Source organism: Strix uralensis, chromosome 9, assembly GCF_047716275.1.
Source record: "Strix uralensis isolate ZFMK-TIS-50842 chromosome 9, bStrUra1, whole genome shotgun sequence".
NCBI classification, from domain to species: domain Eukaryota; kingdom Metazoa; phylum Chordata; class Aves; order Strigiformes; family Strigidae; genus Strix; species Strix uralensis.
The window spans coordinates 21,928,514-21,947,697 of record NC_133980.1 but is presented as its reverse complement, the minus strand read 5'-3'; positions in this window follow the sequence as shown (position 1 = coordinate 21,947,697).

Genomic DNA, 19,184 nt, shown 5'->3' with positions numbered 1-19,184 from the left:
AAATCATCACTGAAAGCTGCAAACATCACAGGCTGATTCTCTTCAATACCTCCACATAAAAACCACACTTTTGGAAAGAAACCAACCATTGTAACAGTAACAGTAGTTTGCCCTTCAGTAAACCCATGCTACCAAGGAACCCACTTTTAGAATATACCTGCACTGAAACAGTACGGAAACTGAAATTTTTTGTATAAGGTGGAATAAGTAGAGGGAAGATGCTTTTCTTTTTTACAATACACAGCTTTGCAAAGTTGTTTGCCTCCTTTCCTTATCAAGCCTATGAATTGTCAGCTCGTGGAGAATGTCGGTTTATATAGTTTTACAAAAACATGAAGAGTTTTAGCAATAGGTCAGTGGATATTCCCTTTAGGGAACATCACCAGTTTGTCTATTTACAGAAGCAGACTTTAGGAATTTTGTAAAAATGTAGCTACTTTGAAGACAAGACAAAGCAATCAAAACTACCCAAAGTCAGCTGAATAATTTTTAAAGACTGAGCCTAAGATAACAGGGGTGGATTGGAAGGGATTTACACTTGGTATCCTACTAACAAATCCATCAGTGTTTTTCTATTTCCTCTGAAAACCTTTAAATTAGATTAGTAGTGTTGATCTGGTTTATGTCTAACCTAGTCTGCAACTCACTCTCCCTCTGACAAAGCCATTAACTTGGATAAGACTTACAGTACATGTAATCCTGATTTTTCCTACATCTGTCTTGCAGGTTTGCATGTTTGACTTGTAGCTGTACTAATTGGTTGAAATATCTGTAAAGTCTATCTTATTTTATAAGGCTAGCAAGCACAGTAGATTTATGGATTTGCATACATATTAAAATAACAATTAAAATAATTGTTAAAAGCACAAACTCTATTACGTTCTAGAAACTAGGCATCTAATTCTGGTTCCTGAAAACAAAATATATTTATTCGTTAAAAAAGAATAGTAAGAACATTTGCTGTTTGAAACTCATTTCAGAAAGAGTAACATTGATTTGGATCCTTTTAAAAACAAAGGTTGGAAATACACTATTGTAATAGAAAGCATGATTAATTTTGCTTCTGAATTGATCAGCTATGATCAGCTGATTCATCATTTCTAATATGACAGCATATTTTGCTACTTTTAAAAAAAGGGAGAGGCCAAATAGCTGACCCTACAACCTGTTACCACCAACAACTGCAATACTGCCAATTTGTGGGCTATTTTCCTTATTTTCCATATTGCTTAGCATGTAATATGCAGCTCAGGTTTAATGGCTTGGGATTGCTTGGCAAGTATTATATCTAAAAATGGAAGCACCTGCTACAGTTGCTAAACTTCACTGAACTCAGTGTTTCTCATAAGATTCCTGTATCACCCATGATTTCCCTATGGAGCTGAATTTGAGCAGCGATTTTAATGGCTGAATATTACGTGTACAGATCCAGGTAGGCTTTATGTAGTCTCACTTGAAATGGGCAGTGCTGGGGAATATAATGCAGAGGCACTCACACATTCATATGCATGTTTCATTCATACATTTTTTTTTCCTGAAGCAAATTGCCTTTCCCCAATCACTCTCTCCAATCTACTAAGCTTTGTCTATAGCTTAGTAGATTGGAGTAGATTGGAGCACAGCTTGAGTGCTTGCAATTGCTTCTATTGCTTCCACAGCTTCTACTGCTTCCAATATTTGAATTCCTCCCAATACTTTTTCTTGAGTACAGAAGACCTATTGCTTCCAACTGGCCCATCTATATGATGAGACTGCTTTGTGAATGAAACTGGATTGGTTAAGCACTAGCTCAGGGATCCCTACATCATACTGATGGTTAGGGGAAGCGACGATGACATTGACAAGCAGGCAGTGGGTGTTACTGGGAGAATTTAAAAGTATACAGAACACAAGCAATGCATGGATACACACACACATCACTATTCTTAGTTCAACCAAGTTCTGGCTGACTTCAAGTCAAACCGACTTCTAGGATGGATCTCTTTTTGATCAGTCCTAACAATACAAACCCGGTAAAACACATAAAAAGTCATTACTCACAAAGCACATAAGGGGGCCTGACTGTGGTATCAATTTCAGCAGAAATTTATGGATATCAAGTATTGTCTTCATGCAGAAAAGGGAAGTACAGTATGCTCTAAGCTTGATTTAGCATCAGCATTATAGAACTTCTGTCCAAATCCTCAACTTTATATGAATAACCTTTGATTATATTTACCTTGAAGAATTTTACTCTTCATAGGTTTGAAATGAATAATTTCATGTTGGGCTTCAAAAGGTTTTAATCAAGTGCTCATTACCAATTAAGCATATTCATCAGTCGGCATTCTTAAACCTTAACTTTCTCACTAATGAAAATTAACTATGGATGCTATTTTAACATCCAATAGTAGTAGAATATCTTCATGTACTGATCCCTATGTTACAGAAGCAGCAACAAAAATGTTCTAAATAGTCCTAGTAATGCCAAAAATAAACATCTTAGTAACTTGTGTCCTTTTTTGTTTGTCCCCTGTGAATGTGTGTATATTCTTTCAACTGACTACAGTGTGATATAAATGACATGAAATATGTCTACAAAATAAAAACTAGCAACATCTCTGCTTTAGTTTACTTTACACACAGAGAAAAAACAAAGCGATTTCTTTATCACATACGCATTATAAATAAAATTTCAATCCTGTTGACATCAATGGGAAATTCTGAACAGCTTCAGTTGAGCTAGGATTAAATTTCAGAAGTTTGTTATATGCCAGATAACTTCTCCATCTAAATCACATGTTCTGTAGAGCACTGATGGTAGTTTCTGGTTTTTATCAAAGCTAGTAGCTATCTGGCTGGATCAAAGCTATCCTTTCCATTGCCATAATTATTAATTAAGTATTAGTTATTATTAATTAGGCATTATTCCTTAAATACATATTTTGCTTAAACTTGGCATCATACTGTCTCAGAGAAATTTTTTACCATCTCTGGTTTACACATTAAAGTTTGGAAAAAAATTTTTTCACCTCAGAAGGTGACTTTAAAAGTTATTCTAAATGAGATTTTCTTCATTGTTCATTTTCTGGTATTGGGGATGTTCATACCGTTTTTCTTTAAGGCATTTAGCCAAGGTGCCTAAATATAGAACTTTGATTCCCTGTGTAATCATTGTTTGGAAACAGGCTTCTGCATAGGTGCTTTGATTCATTCCTTGGAGGATGTTAACTGCATAGGGAGCTTTCCTCCTAATTAAATCATGTAAATTAGAGGCTTAAAGCTTGACAGTGTGGAAACATCCTATTGTGGCCAGTATGGCTTTAAATGCTCTGAACAGCAGACTCCCATAATTTTGTTTTGGATGCATTTCCACAGGTCACTTTACCATGGGATTGACAGTTTTGCTTGATATTTAATGATAATTTGCTTTCTTTATTCTGTCAGATTACACTTGGCTGTGAAGGTCTGTTAATTTATGTCCGTAAGGAGCTCTAAGGCAAGTGTACTGTGAGAGTAAGCATGAGTGGTAAATGGTGAAGACTTAAAAACCTCTTTGTAACAAACCATATGCATAAACATGCGTATTTATTTTCTATATAGACATACATTAAATATACATGTACATATAATAGTTACAAAATTAATCTTTAACACCTATTCCACTCCCAGGCCAGTTTTGGATTATTTTTTTTAATCACTTTTTAAGATCATTCAGTACACAATCTACTGTGTGACAATCATATAAAACTGTGTCAGACTCAGCCAGTGACTTTAATTGTATCACAAATGTAATGTGACACGAACAATGCACCCTGGTGTTCCAAGAAATAACACAACGTGTCACGGTGGCGATGTGTAAATTAGGCTTCTTCTAGTGCCATTGTTATGGAAACTGTGGCCTTCAAATGAAGCTATCGAGCAGGAGTGCAGGAATCTGAGCTCAGGAGTGAGCCCTGTTCTGTGATTCGGTTAGGCCTGCACTGAATTCTTTTCTGTGATCCGTAAATAATTTTAAAATGCTTCTAACTCTCCTGGATAGACTTCAAAAGATTTTAATCAAATGTTTATTCTGAAGGCATTTGAATGTGTTGAAAATTTACCAGGTTGCAGAGAGCTGTTTTCTAACTTAATCTGCCAGAGAGTAATCTGGTTCTATTCTTTCAGAATTTATCAGTTTTCCTTTTTCTTGCTCCCGACACCTATAAGTATACCTATGCAGATAAACATTTTAACTGTTGTGTGCATACCATACGTAGTTTACTTTGAATCCAAAGTTCTATAAATCAGATATTCCCCAATATTTCTGAAACTCGAACAGATATTCATTAAACATTTTGAAAGAAGCACTGATTGGATGTCTCGTGTGTGATAGCATGAAACATTGAAATTGCGCCCATCTCTACATTTTAAAGCTTAATGCTTCAGTTTATGTGATAGTTATAGACTGCAGTCAGGTGGCTTTTTTGGGTTTGTTTATTAAAAAAAGATTTTGATATCTGCTTGGTGTGCTTGGTTAGCAAAGCTAACAAGCTTCCACTGTCTGTAGTCCATAATTAAATGATATTCAGTGGACTGTGATCTTTGTATGAGACAGTCATTTAGGTCTGGGGAGCACTGTACTCATAGAGCTTGGTTAAATGTTATTACAATTCAGGTTCATTAATTTTTCTAATTAATTTGATTGATTAAAAAGTAGTTGTGAAGCCCAAATGGCAAATCAGAACTACAAAGTTGTTGAAAAATCAGCTAACTGTGGAAAAAGATGTGGAAACATGCTACTCTATAAGACAACAACAACAAAAAGAGCCCCGCACCACAGTCACAAACCTGGACTTGTTAAAACATTTAGTCTCCACTGCCTGGAGCTAAACTATCCCTAATGGTCTTAGTTCCAGCTCACTTATATAAGTCAATTAGATAATGTCTTTTTTCTTCTGCTTTTGAAAGTTAAATATATTTCAAAGGCTTAGCATATTGTAGGTGAGAGTTAAGTGACCAGTTTAATATAAAATTCAGAAAGGGGCCTGAGCCCAGCACTCTTGGCCAAAACCAGCAGGAATAAGGGCTAGCAGCTAATTCCACATGGCTCTAACAGTTTCAAAGCCTTTTCTTGACAGTACCATGCACATGATAATGGTGCTAAAGACCCAACACCCACACTTTTGGTCGTTTGGCATTTTTTAGTGGTTTGACTTTGCACTAATTATAGTCTAGTCCTGCAGACTGAATACCCATTAGTAACTGGAGTGCAGTGGCGCATTCCTGAACCACATCTCCTGGTTTAGTTTAATCTGAAAGGAATCCAGTTTGTGTACACCCAAAGAGTACACCACAGAGTGGTAAGTGGCAATGATTGGAAGCTTCTCTTTAAAGAACACTCCTGTTCCAAACTAAAGCATCAAGGTAGACTTACCCACTGTATCTCCTTTCAGACTTCACCCCATTGAACTGAGCCAATCTGGCTCATATGCTTTCCATTCTACAGGTCATTATGTCGTTATAATTAATATTTTCTGATAACTACTACCACATATGTCTTTTTCATGGCTGCATCACTGTAGTGGGGCATAGCCATCCTTTGTAAATTGGAGTTTCCATCCAAGTCATACATTTGGAGTGTCTGTTTTCTTTCTTTACCATCTCCAATCAACAGGCCTCTTTCATATTCTTGTCATAAGCCCATGTGCACTTTACCATGCTGGAGAGATTCATAATTGCAACTTGTTAATACCCATTCTCTGTTTTCACAAATAAAATCTCCTTGTAAAAATTAGAGCCACTACTGAATTCTGTAATGCCACCCTAGTTTCAGAATATTCTTTGAGGCTCTGGATGGTTCCACCAGCATTTCCAGTGAGCAGAATCTCCAAACAAATGTTCACAAGCTTCACACAAGCCAGCCTTCATGACTTGATTTCCAAGCTCTGTGTTTCTGCATTCTAAACAGGATGGACAAGGAATGAACTCTGGATCTGTGTGCAAGCTAGTCTGGACTTCAGAGAGAATGTCTGGGCCCATTGAAGATAGAAAGTTATCAAAAGTCTATCTGTGTTCCACCATGACCAATTAGACTTTCCAGACTGTGTTGAAGTGGTGATTATTGAGCTTCTCAGACGTATTGAAAGAAAGAATTACTCCTTGCACCAGAGGTTTTCATTTAATTAATACTATCAAATAGGATGTAGTGTCCTATTGCAGAATAATCTGATTTCAATTATACTGCAGGCAGGGCCCCACAAGACCACATATCATCCCTATTTCTGCAGATTACACTAAGTTATCATGATATTTTGAATATTTTAGTTGTCCTTTGGTGTGGCTTTATATCAGAGATGCAAGTTAAATTTTTTTTGCCCCACAAGATGACTCTTTGAATGGATCATTCAGATAGCAGCCAGGTCTGAAATATGCTAAAAGATTTCTAGAACCTTCATTTCAGCAATTGACACTCACTATTACTGTCAGCCCCCTCTGTCAAGCAAATCATCCAGCCTTGAAGGGGCATTCTTCGTGCCAGGATACCTTCTTCATCAAAAAGTAGATGTTCATGTTTTGTGTTCCACAACAGCAACATACAGAATTTAGGGACATTCCCTGATTACAATTAATAAAAAAATATTAACCACTAACATATTGTAGAAAACATTACTAATATGTATGGGCTTCCTTGGTATGATGTGCATTGGTATAAAACACAGAGAAAATATAAGTTTAGCAATGATCTTATGCTCTCAAAACTTGTTGACCAAGAAAAGCAGGGTCACATAGTAGAACAGATACAGGAATATCTCTGATAAGGCTAAATGTCAGGGTGGTTGTGAACAACGAGGTGGCTTGTACATCCAAGAGTGACCACATTAGTTACTTCATATGCATTCTTGGGTACCAAGGCATTTTGTTTAATTAGGTCATATATACTCCATCAAACACTACAGTGAATTTTTGATTAATTTTGTTCTGTCATTTCCATTGGAATGAAGCCTGTTTTCTACAAATTCTAATAAAAAAGGGCCGCATATGGCCTCATCAATGCCAAGAATCTATTTAAATAAGTTAGACTTAGGTGTAAGTCCCTAAAAAGGATGATATTTCGCTTAGGCTGACTAAAGTCAGGGGAAATATTTTTCTGAGATCTTATTTACCTTGTAGCATGAGGATATACTTAAATTGTCGCTTAAGGTAACAGAATAATCCAGCTATTCTTTTTTGTAGATACTTTATAAAATCATGGTTTTCCCCCATAAGTTTAGTTCATTATGCAGCAGAAATCCAGGAGGTACAGTGCAAGTAGCAAGTTGAGTAGAGCAAAACTGCATTTCACTATTCCTTCTTAGGTCTGTCCATTATTCATTTTCTGCTTTGGTATCTGTCTTTCACCCCAGCCAAACAACTCTTCTAGTCTAAACTTGAGCTCCAAGTGGAACAACGATCTGTTGTGGCTTTAACAATTATTAACTTATAATTTTTTAATTGAAAGAGTAATACTAGCATACGGAATTACTGGTTGCTACACCTTATTATAATGCAAGGATAAATGGTAACTCTGGTTATATCTAAAGTGTAAGTCCCAGGAATGCGTCCCACATCTTGGGAGTAGGAGACTAGCCTTTCAAGGTGGTTCAGAAAAGTTTAAAAAGGAACAACAAATAAAAGAATTATACAACGTTCCAATTCTCTGATGACTGACTGAACATGCCTACCTCTGAACTGCTGAGACTAACTTTGCCAATTCACTGAAAAGAACCTATATAGTAAAATACTTTCTGCAGTAGTGACATTAGCATGCTCTGTAATTTTGTACCATTTCCTCATTATGATCCTGACCATGTTTTTTTCTGGATTAGTGTTCTTTCTTATGAACAATTCTCAGGGAAAAAGAATTCCGTTTTTTTTTATCTATGCTAGAGCAAAAGACGTCACTGAATTACTATCTTTTTATGATGGACTCAGAAAGGAATGTGACATATTTTGCTTTTTGTAATGCTTATGATAATTTCAGAATTGTACTAAGAACAAGAATCAATGGAAGTTTAATGTGATGTAATTTTTTTTTAAAAAAAAGAATAATAGTTTAATGATTTTCTCCACATCTAAACTTTTCCACACAGCCGTCAGTCAGTATCTACCACTCTTCTCTGACAGGACTCTGAGACTGAGTGCTGAACCATCTGAAATCCCTGAAAGCTTTTCTGTGGTCTTCCAAAAACTTTGAATCAGTCTCTAATCTGGACATCTAACGTTTCATTTCTCTAGCCAGGATTTCAGAGTTTAACATTAAGAATTATTTATGTATTAAGAGCAGCAGGGCTATTAATATCCTAAATACGATGTACATAAGATAGCACTATAGTTGATCTTGATCTTTCATTGTTATGGATAAAGAACAAGACTTATATTTGGGCAACGCATCATTAGATTATAATGTCATAGTAACATCACAGCAACAAGAATAAAAGACAAAATTAATTTGATGGTCTCCACTGGTCTCAGATAAACTTTGCAGGGTTATTTGGATGACCTGGATTGTAAAAACTGTAAGTAAATATAGAAAATAAAGACTAATTTTAATTAATTAATTTAATTTAATTTAATTTCAAGTTGTGGATGCCCTCCCCCTGAAAGTGTTCAAGGCCAGGTTGGATAAGGCTTTGAGCAACCTGGTCTAGTGGAAGGTGTCCCTGCCCATGGCAGGGGGTTTGGAACTGGATGATCTTTAAGGTCCCTTCCAACCCAAACCATTCTATGATTCTGTGATAATTAAAATACATCAAAAGTTATTGGCAAATGAAAAATTTTAGTGACGTGAATGGTACATACAATTAACACTTGTAGAATATAATTATATTGTTTCACAATTCAGGCATAGGAGGGGAATTCAGTTCCATTAAAATACTCTAGTGTGAAATGTGACAGCTAAAATTGCTTCAATGACCCCCATCCAAGACAGGACATGGGTCTGAATGTTCAGAAAGTGATTCTTATGCAAGTTTTTGTATTACTAGATCTGCCTGATATACTGCCTTCATTTCATAAATACTGTATCTATCTTCTTTGCTACTTTTCAAATCAATTTATTCTTATTCATTTTGCTGACTATTGTTGTCTATAGAATACAATGACAAGAGCATAGAGAAAATGTAATAACAAAATGTAATGACAACTGTGCACATTTCAGGGTGGTAAACAGTCCAATCAAAAGCCAAAAAATTAAGAAAAAAGAATGAAGGACCTTCTTTTAAATGCCATGTAGAAGAAAAATAAAGACCCCAGGCATACCTTTCTTCTACATTTAAAATAAGGAAAGTGGAGTAGATGTTTTACACAAAAAAAAAAAAAAAAGCAAAGTGAAACAAAATGTTAGATACTAAGATCATAAGCAAGCCATACAGCTACAAAATGGGATTGACGTTCCTCATTAACAGGTTTCAGTAACAAAGGCCGTATGTTCAATCTTCGTACATTTGGACATTATATTTTACCCTCTTTAGCTCACATACAGGGAGTTTTTTCTGCTTGGCTTGATGAAGACAGGAAAAATGAATAACCACAGAAACATTTAGAAGGGTTCCTAGCTGCTGCATGAGTACAGCACAGTTGTACAGAATAAAAGGGTGCTGACAGTCATGAGTTTGACTTTGCTAGTCCAGATAGCCCTCTTGCTTGAGAAGTTCCTTTCCCCCTCATCCCTATACCCCCATCAGTGGAAAATGAGATCACTAGCTGCTGCATGAAGGTGATTAAAATCTGAAAACATGCCACAGTGCACATGGAAATTCACCAGCAGAAGGGAGAGCACAAAGGGTTGAAATGGCAAAGCAACTACCACATCCATCCTACCAGGACTAGGTGAACAATTTTTCATTAATAATTTAGTCACTGAATGTCAGTGGGATTTCTGTTCAGAAATAGTGTCTGAATAGACCTCAGCTTTCTGCAGTCCATATACTGTTTGAAAGTAGGCTCTGTAAAATTTTTTGCAAACACTGTTCTGATCCTCTGCTAGTTCATTAACATTTCTTTGTGACTTCCAGTATTCTAATTTGCTATCTTTTTAAGAAATATACATAACAGTTTCTGTTACATTAAGCAATTAGAAAATACCTATCTGGTTTTTAGTAAATAACCACAATTGTGCATTATTATTACGTAACATAATTATCTACTAATAGGTAATGTCTACCTACTAATCTACCAAATAACCTCCTAATCTACCTACTAACCTACTAAGACTACTCATAGGTATTAATCATATACCCAAGACACTGCAAGATAGACACCTTAGGCTGTTTACTTTCCAGGACATGTTACTGTGAATACTGGGGCGCTAAGATAAATGTTGTAGCATATTTGAGATATATTGTGGCTCCAGTCTGGTCATCTCCCTTCTGCCTTGGCTTCTGAGCTTTCTTTACTGGGAAGAGCAACAGATTTGGTCCAGTTTTCTTCCTGTGTCCCCTAAACAACAGTGATAGCTTCAGCATGAGTACAGGGGCTGTGCTCCTTTCACATGTTTTGACTGACCCAGAGATAATTTCATCATCACTGCTATTCTGTGTGAGAGACACAACAGCAGCCATCTTGGGTTACACCAGGTTTCACATCCCTGTAATCCCATCTGTCCAGGAACTAACAGCTTTCTTACCCACTAGTCTCCCTGGTTTCATCCCAGCACCATCAACACCAATATCATGACAGTACTTCTCCTTATTACCACAACATAGTATCACACCCTGGTATCACCCTTGAATCCACTGAACTCTTCAGCCCCAACATCTTCAGCATTTTTCTGGTCTCCAAAGCCTTCAGCAACTACTGCTTCAGGCAAGAGGGCCTAGTGACACCTGTATCCTCCCTGCCCATCTTACCACGTCTCTTTCAACCAATGTAATTTTAGTTAAATTCAAAGTCATCTCCACACAGATCCCATCCTCAGGATTTTGCAGACACTGCAATAACATGCTAACCTAAATATTTACTGTCACACATTCCCAGTAACTATCCCACAACCACTCCCTCAACCCAGTATCATTCCAGCTCGCAGGCAATCCCACCCACTCTGAAGGGCTATGTGAAGAAAGGCAAGCGTTACCTCACACTAATAAGGAAAGCGTGATTAATATTTTCTCTATATTTAATCTGGTCAAATGACTCACTGGGTGACATAGTTAATGAATATATAGGTTCATAATCCTACATGGTACTTTGTTCTAAGGGAAAAATAACCTCTATTCAGTGTAACAAGTATGCAAATACCTTGCTCATGGGTGCCTACCTATCACCTTACCTTTGAGGCAGGAAACATGAGAATTTTCTCAAGAATTGCTCAACTCCAGAAAGACTGGGAAATGCTGCTATCAGTATTTCCAGGTATACACTTGCAATTGTACTTCTCCCTGTCCCAGTTAAAAGAATATGAGAGCTGGATGCTTTAATAAAGGTGTAATTCACCTCCTTGGCTCAGAATCATGAATGAAAATGCATGGTGGGGTAGCTTGTGGCTAAGTGGTTACTGGATGTGATAGTAATGTCTCTTCCTATGCTTAAGTCACCTCAGCAGTATGGCCAAACCGAGAGAGAGACAAGCTGTTGAAAGAGAAAAGAAAAAAGCACATGTTGCACTGAAAAAGTTAAAAAAGGTGATGTTTGGATAAAAATCTGCCTCACCTAAGTGCTTATTATACTCTTCCTCATAAGTCTGATTTGCTTTTGTTGCTTTGACACAGCTGAATCAATCATTAAGCTACTTTTAGAGAGAAAACAGCCAAAGAGTAGAAATGGTGGAGGAAAATAGTTTTAACAAAAACGTCTATCCTGATGAAAACTTTTTTTGAAGGATTCATCCAACTCACAGCAAAGAACTAAAATCTTACAACAGACCTCAGGGAATATGGGATATATATTCCCCCACTCACATAATCCGCATTTTTTTCCTCCTTTTTCTTTTGGCAGCCACGCTCTCTTCACCTTAAAAAGAAGTTCATGAAATTAAATGCCTCTACGGAAAGTCCACATCTGGGTCACAGTTTAAAGGCTGTCTTTTTTTGTGCTGTTAAGATGATACCTTGTCAACCACATGAATAAGTAGACACATGTGCAAGCAACCAGGCACATTCAGACAAGACATACTTGTCAGGCACTGAGTCTTTACAGTGATTTATTTGAATTTAGGGGTCACTCCTGCTTTCTGTGCAGATTTCAAAGGAAATTGCAAACATACATATTCATCAGCCTCTGTTAATGGAGAGACAAAATCAGGAACAAAATAAGAAATGAAGTTTATTCAAAATTACAAAACAAATGGAGTAGTCTAATAAATACAGTAAGTTTTATGAATTATGATGCTCCATGAACTTTGTACACTGACTGATAACACTGTGGGGGTTTTATTTTTTTATCCCTTAGAGGCACATTTTTGACCCCAAGCACACTTGCTTTAGAGTAAAATATACCAGTATTTAGATCACTTTTATTTTCCATTCAGACAGATAAAAAAATCAATTGTATGACTGTGTTAGCTGTAGATTGTCCCTGGGGGTATGATATTCATGTTTGAAGTTCATTTGTTTGAGTAAGGAATATATGTTTCAAGACCCTCCAAAGGCTCTTCATGCTACAGATGATCAGGTTCAAAGGACAAAATAGGAACCACACTGTATCATTTACTACTGAGCACTCCTTGAAGTACTATGGTCTTCAGTTACGGTAATCACCATATGTCTGATCTACTCATGTGGCCTGATTAAGTGTAGGATCTAAACATCTCACAATTTCAGATTTATTCATCCCCACAACACCTAATAGAGCATTATTTTCCTGTTCTTACAGTTGAGAAACTGAAATATTTGAGGAAAAAAAAATTGTAAATGACCAAATAACTTTTAATATTAGAATGGAAACTGTTGCACTATTGTCCAGATTAAGAGAAATATTTAAGTGACCAACTGCCTTTGATTTTAATGGAAAGCAAGATAGTGAATTGGGCTAAGATCAATTTACAGCAATATTCACTTTGTATTAATGGATATGACTTACAGGAATAAAACTTCTTAAAAGAAGAAGTTCCACATAATGAAGTATGAGCAATATCTTATGTATTATTATGTGTCCAGGGTTTGTGTATGTATGCTTAGATGAAGGGAGGCAGGCAAAGGTTAAAAGTGTAGACGGGGGCCCACCAAAGAAAGGCAAGTGCAGTTTACCTATCAGCATTCTGTCTCTTCTTCCTCTCTCCTGGATGGTGAAAGGATAGCTTTACAGACAGGGTCAAGAAATGAAAACAGAATATACAACTTGCATTTGTAAATGTCAGCTCTGACTCGCCATACATCACTGAACATCCAGCAGTTCAAACACTCCCTTTAGCTTCCACATCATGTTTCAACGTCGTTCTCATTGACTTGCATTGTAGCCTCATGTGCACTCAATGTACACAACAGGCAATGCGCTCTCCCTGTCTCCACAGTCTTTGCACACTTGTGCATTTGTGTAAGTACACAAGCACACATTTTTCAGGTAGGTGTAACCAGCTGGAATGATTAATGGTGAATATTAGTGCATCTCTCCTACCATCCCTTGTTCTTTCAGGCATTACGATTACCATTGCAGTCTTTAGTTTCATATTACCTTTCACCCTGAGAGATCATTCTGTATGTACACAGAGGAGCTTAAATACAGCCACTTCAAAGTGCAAAGGAAGCATTAAGTGGTAGAAAGGGCAGCTGAGGAGATAGCCTTCAGATTCTGACCCACCAAATTTGCATCTTTTGTGCCTACACAGAGAAAACGGGTTTCGTTTTTCAAGCTTACTGTTGGAGAAGTACTATGTGCAGAGGATTGTACAGGTTGCATAAGCAACACAGTAATGAAGCCTGGTTTCCTCAGATGTTTGCTTCTGGTGTCTAGGAAAGTGAGCCCAGACAAAAGCTTTTCATAGGCTGCAGGAGTTGCAGCACTGCTGTGCCTTGTATTTACTATCTAGCAATTCATGAAACTGTGCTGCAGGTTACTAGGGGCTCTAACAGGACTTCTGTCTGAATTTCATATTTGGTTGAAAAGTTGCTTGGTTGGTTGAAAAGTTGTTTAAAACTGCTTCAAAATTTGCAAGGAGTGGGCAGGCAAACTGACACTTGCAGCGTAGACTTGGATTGCACAGTTTTTAAGGAAACAGTTTGAAAATACATATAAATTGTATGTCACATGCTCTATGATCTGCCCACTCATAATGGCCCAAGAGAGGAAGCACTGGCTAAGGGGACATGAGCTCTCTGTGTCACAGTTTTCTTCAGGGTGGTTCTGCATCTTGTCATCTCCCCATCATGTTTCAGCCCCGTGTCTTGACATAAAGAGGACTCTCTGACACTGCTTCTAAATCTAGCGTTAAGGAATATCAGTGGAGGTCTGTTCATTCTTCTGTTTTGTCTTGAGTGTTTGGACAGGTAGCTCAATAGCATCCTTTCGGCTTTAATTTGGCACTTCCACTCTACATCTACACAGGGTGAAAGGAGTTTAATTCAATTGCATAAAAAAATCTGTAAAGACTTTATAGTTGTGAAAATTTCTTCTTCAAACATCTTTGAAATGTTGTACATCTTTATTATTGTGGTCCCATTCCATTTGGTAGTGTATATGTAGGTAATCAGAAGTCTAATAAATAATGTGGTGTAAAGTAGGAAACAGCATCGAAAGCCAAGCACTATACAAAATTATACAGTAGTGAGTAATTTCCATTTACTTCACTTGGTTTTGGATCAAGTCTTTATGGCAGAGAATAAAGAACTGGATTCATCTCTTTTCCAATAAATAGTAGAATTGCCACCCGGTGGCAATGGGCATACAAAGAGTGCTCCATCACTATAATTGCTTTTGTCTTACCAAAAATTTATCTCCAAACAATTCCATAAACCATGTAGATATAAATCTATATGAAAACATATGACAGATGTAACCAGAATCACACTTCAATGTTTAAGCTTTTTAATTAAAAACTGCTTTATACCCACAGTGCATCACATAGAGCATCCATGTTATCTGATTATTTTAAAAAGAATTCACATACAGTATTACATTTTGGCACTACGTAAACCTTCATAAACTCATAATGAAAAGAAGCAAAAATTATTTATCTTTAAAATCCAGACACTAAACTTAAAATTTCCTCCTTAAAATTTTAATTAGCATTTTGAAAAATGCTAAGGCAATATATCTGCTCCCAGTTGTCTGTTTAGGTTAAATTAAATTATTTCTGGAAGTAATATAATTAAAATCCTTTTAGTTATTAATATTTTATTTACCTTCTAGGAGTTGATTTGTTCTTTTGAAAAAGGTGGGGTAGCTTATTTCTGTTTTATTATATATTCAGATGTATCTGCTCTTTCATTAATAGAAAAACCTCTTGCAGTACAGAAACACTGTAGAAATAATAAAATTATATGTTTTTTCAGGTGGGCAATTGGAATTCTACCATGTCTCCACAGGAATTATGTTAATAAGTTTTTAGCTGATCTAAGTTCCTACATGAAAATATCCTTCACTGGAATTCATGTAAATTACACGTTACACAGAGGGCCTGATTCACCTAGTTTCACTTAAGCTTCTACAAAATGAAGTGAATAGGGAAAGTAAAAATTATCATTCTTATTTAGTTACGCTTTACAATCCCACAGACCCAAAACAAACACCTAAACCTGGGCTGAGCCAAGCCCTACACCTACTAGAGCTCCACTGATATTAAGTCCATCAACAAACATGCTTAATGACTAACCACACAACACAGAATATCATATCCCTAACATATAAAGAAGCTGTTGACATAGAAACCGTATCAACAGTGATTAAAAAGGCAAACATGCTCTTCTATCTATGCTAGATTCCTGAATATTTTGGTTGGTCTCTTCTCTATTTTCATCATGACATCATTTAAATCAAGCTTAGACTGTTCCGCAAAATGTTGTGAACACTAATTCCAGTTCAATTTAAATCACAACAGCACATGATTAGTTTAGACTGATGGAGGGACAGAAGGATATATTATATATTATAATATACTTTTCAATAGTACTAGCTCAATAGTTTTTTCAATAGTACTAGATAATCATTATTTCTCTATGAGGTTAGATACTGTGGAGTTCTTGGAGGCTACTGCTATGTTGTCTTTGGGGCAGGAGATGTGGTGTCCATGACAGAGATCTCTAATCATCCCTATGCACCCTTTTAATCCAGCACATGAGATTCCTAGTGTCACAAGAGTTTGGCAGATGACTGCAGCTAAAGAGCCAGTTCTCCATAGCTGATGTGAGGAGCTGTGCCCAGCATGCATTGTCTTGGAGCAGGAGGAAGGCAGTGTCTTCCCAGCAGCGTGAGGTGAAGACATCGGAAGCAGGAGAAAGTCAGGCAAAGTGCCTCAGATTTTATGCACAGTGCTTAAGACTTGACAGGTTTGTTAAGATCTATAACTAGCAGCACATTGTGTTTACATCTGAGGTTTGATATATTTATGCATACAGTGTGTGTATACCTAAGTAATGAAAACTAGTCAGTCCAGTGTTTCACCAAAACTAAAACCCAAACAGAAATATTGCAATGCAAAACAAATCCATTTATTTTGTTTCACTTGCTCTTTTTCTCTCCTGAGCTGAAACTGAAGTACAAACATCAAAATGCTAACTAAAGAAAATGTTCTTCTGAGAGCTTTGCACCTATTTTGTATAACCCAAGCCTATTTTGCATAACCAAGAGAGTAATTCATCTATTTCAGATAAACATCCAAGCTGAAACTGTCAACCCTGAGTGCTTATAATTAGGTAGTGGAGTCAGTATTTAGCAGTGATATAAAAGTGACATGATATTTTTTTCAGTATTTATAAAAGTGTACATGTACTGTAGAAATTATGGCAAATGCAAGCTCTCTAGCACCTGTTTTATATCTTTTCCATAGCCTAAAGTGACTTTCTAAACTAAACTTACCACCTCAAACTTTAGGTTAAGGTTTGAAAAAGTTCTAAAAATAACATAAATTATTAAGTTTGTACAAAAGGAGAAATACAAAATGATCCAGGTTTTGGGCAGAGTGTGCCCTCAGCAAGTGTGCTGAGGACACAAAACTGGGAGGTGTGGCTCATACACCAGAAGGTCATGCTGCCATCCAGAGAGACCTCAACAAGCTGAAGAAATGGGCTGACTCCTGGAACCTCATGAAGTTCAACAAGGGGAAGTGCCAGGTTCTGCACCTGAGGAGGAACATCCCCAAGCACCAGGATGTGATGGGGGCCACCTGACTGGAAAGCAGCTTTGCAGAAAACTGCCCAGGGTTCCTGGTGAACAGCAAGCTGACCATGAGATAGCAATTTGTCCTTGCAATAAAGAAGGCTAATGGTATCCTGGCCTGCATTGGGAAGAGTGCTGCCAGCAGGTTGAGGGAGGTGATCCTTCCCACTGGTCACTGAGCCCTGGTGATGCCATACTGGGAGTACTGTGTCCAGTTCTGGGCTGCCTAGTACAAGAGAGATATGGACATATTGGAGAGAGTTTAATGGGGGGCCACAAAGATAATTAAGGGACAGGAGCGTCTCTCCTATGAGGAAAGGCTAAGAGAGGTGGGACTGTTTAGCATACAGTTGTATGCAGTTTAAGGTAACCAATTTTAAAACTATTTTTTCAGTTATAGAGCAACAGCTCTTCCAGCATCCCTGTGTGAATAAATTTTCCATAGCTTCTTTATTTGCCTTCTATTTCTGGTACTGCTCTTCTCACCATATACCTAAGCAGTCTCATTTTGGCTTAGTTTTTGAACAGGCAATGTTTCTGGTGGCTGTTTGGAAGGACTGTTTGCCTTTTGGAAGTCCTTCCAGAGGAAGAGTAGAAATCATCAGTGGTCTTCTCTGTTAGTCAAATAAAGGTTGTCTCCTTTGGCTTCCACAATATTCTAACAGCATGGCTCTTGAGAGAGAAAGAGAATTGCAGTCCATTAGAAAATAGCATCTATTACCCTTATACAAAAGATCTTTCAGCATAGTGAGTAGTTTTAGAAACCCACATTTTAAAAAATGTCTAAGAAACAAGAAATGTGCTTGGCAAGTGTGAAAGAACAGCTCTATGTAGGAAGATTCTCTGATAGCACATGCTGCATAGATAAACAGTATTGCAATATAGCTTTCAAAATACAATTGTACTTCACAGGATACTAGTTTCAAAAGCATGGAAAGCAAAGACATACACTGAGTTTGGAGTAAAAAGTTCCTGCCAGCTCCTTCCAATTTCTTCAGGACATTTTATTTTTATGTGTTTTCCATAACACCATCATATGCCATCCCAGTCATGTTGGAGAGAAATATCAACCAAAGTCTGTAAGTCTTCAGATAGATGAAGAGACAGGATCTGACATATGAAATAAATGTGTGGGCACACACACGCATACACAAAACAGAGAGAAACTGTAGAATAAATTACATATGAATACAATGGTAGCTGTCTGGAAACATCCATTATTTCTTCACATGGCCTGACTAAGATTCAGAAGACTTGACTACTTCTACATGAGATAGCAGAAAAATCAGATAAAGTACAAAAACCTCAAAAAGGTCCAACTTTAATTTCATTTATGTATATTTTACCATGAATACAGTATAATTACATTCATTGAAACTGTTCCTGATTACAATAATGTTAAATGGTTAGGAATGATGACCCCTAAAGCCTTAAACTACTTTTAGGTCCTCATATGTTACTTAAAAGCTAATGTTACTATAAACAGAAAACTAATTCATTTGATAAACAATTGTGTTATGGTTTCAAATAAAAAGTGTGTCAGGACTTGGATAGCAATTTAATTTGCCAGTCACACTAATGCATTATTCTAAGTTAATTAAAATGCTTTCAATTTTTTTGCTAATGCTTTTCATTTGCGTTCTGACCATTTCATGATGTTTCAATTAGTTTTGTTCACAGATGTGTTATAATGAGCATCAAGTTAAGATCAAGGGTTACTAAAATTTATGACACTGTTACTCAACCAACCCTTGAGCCCTGTTTGACTTCATAATATTTCAGATGACTTGATGTGTGTAAACAGCTAATTCTGCTACTGTTACATATGTACTTAATGAATGTAATAACATTTATGGAACTAGTCAGAATTTTTTCAATGAAATGTTAAACTCTAAAATAGACTTCTTGGAAGATGAGAGTAAAAGATGGAAAACCTGAGT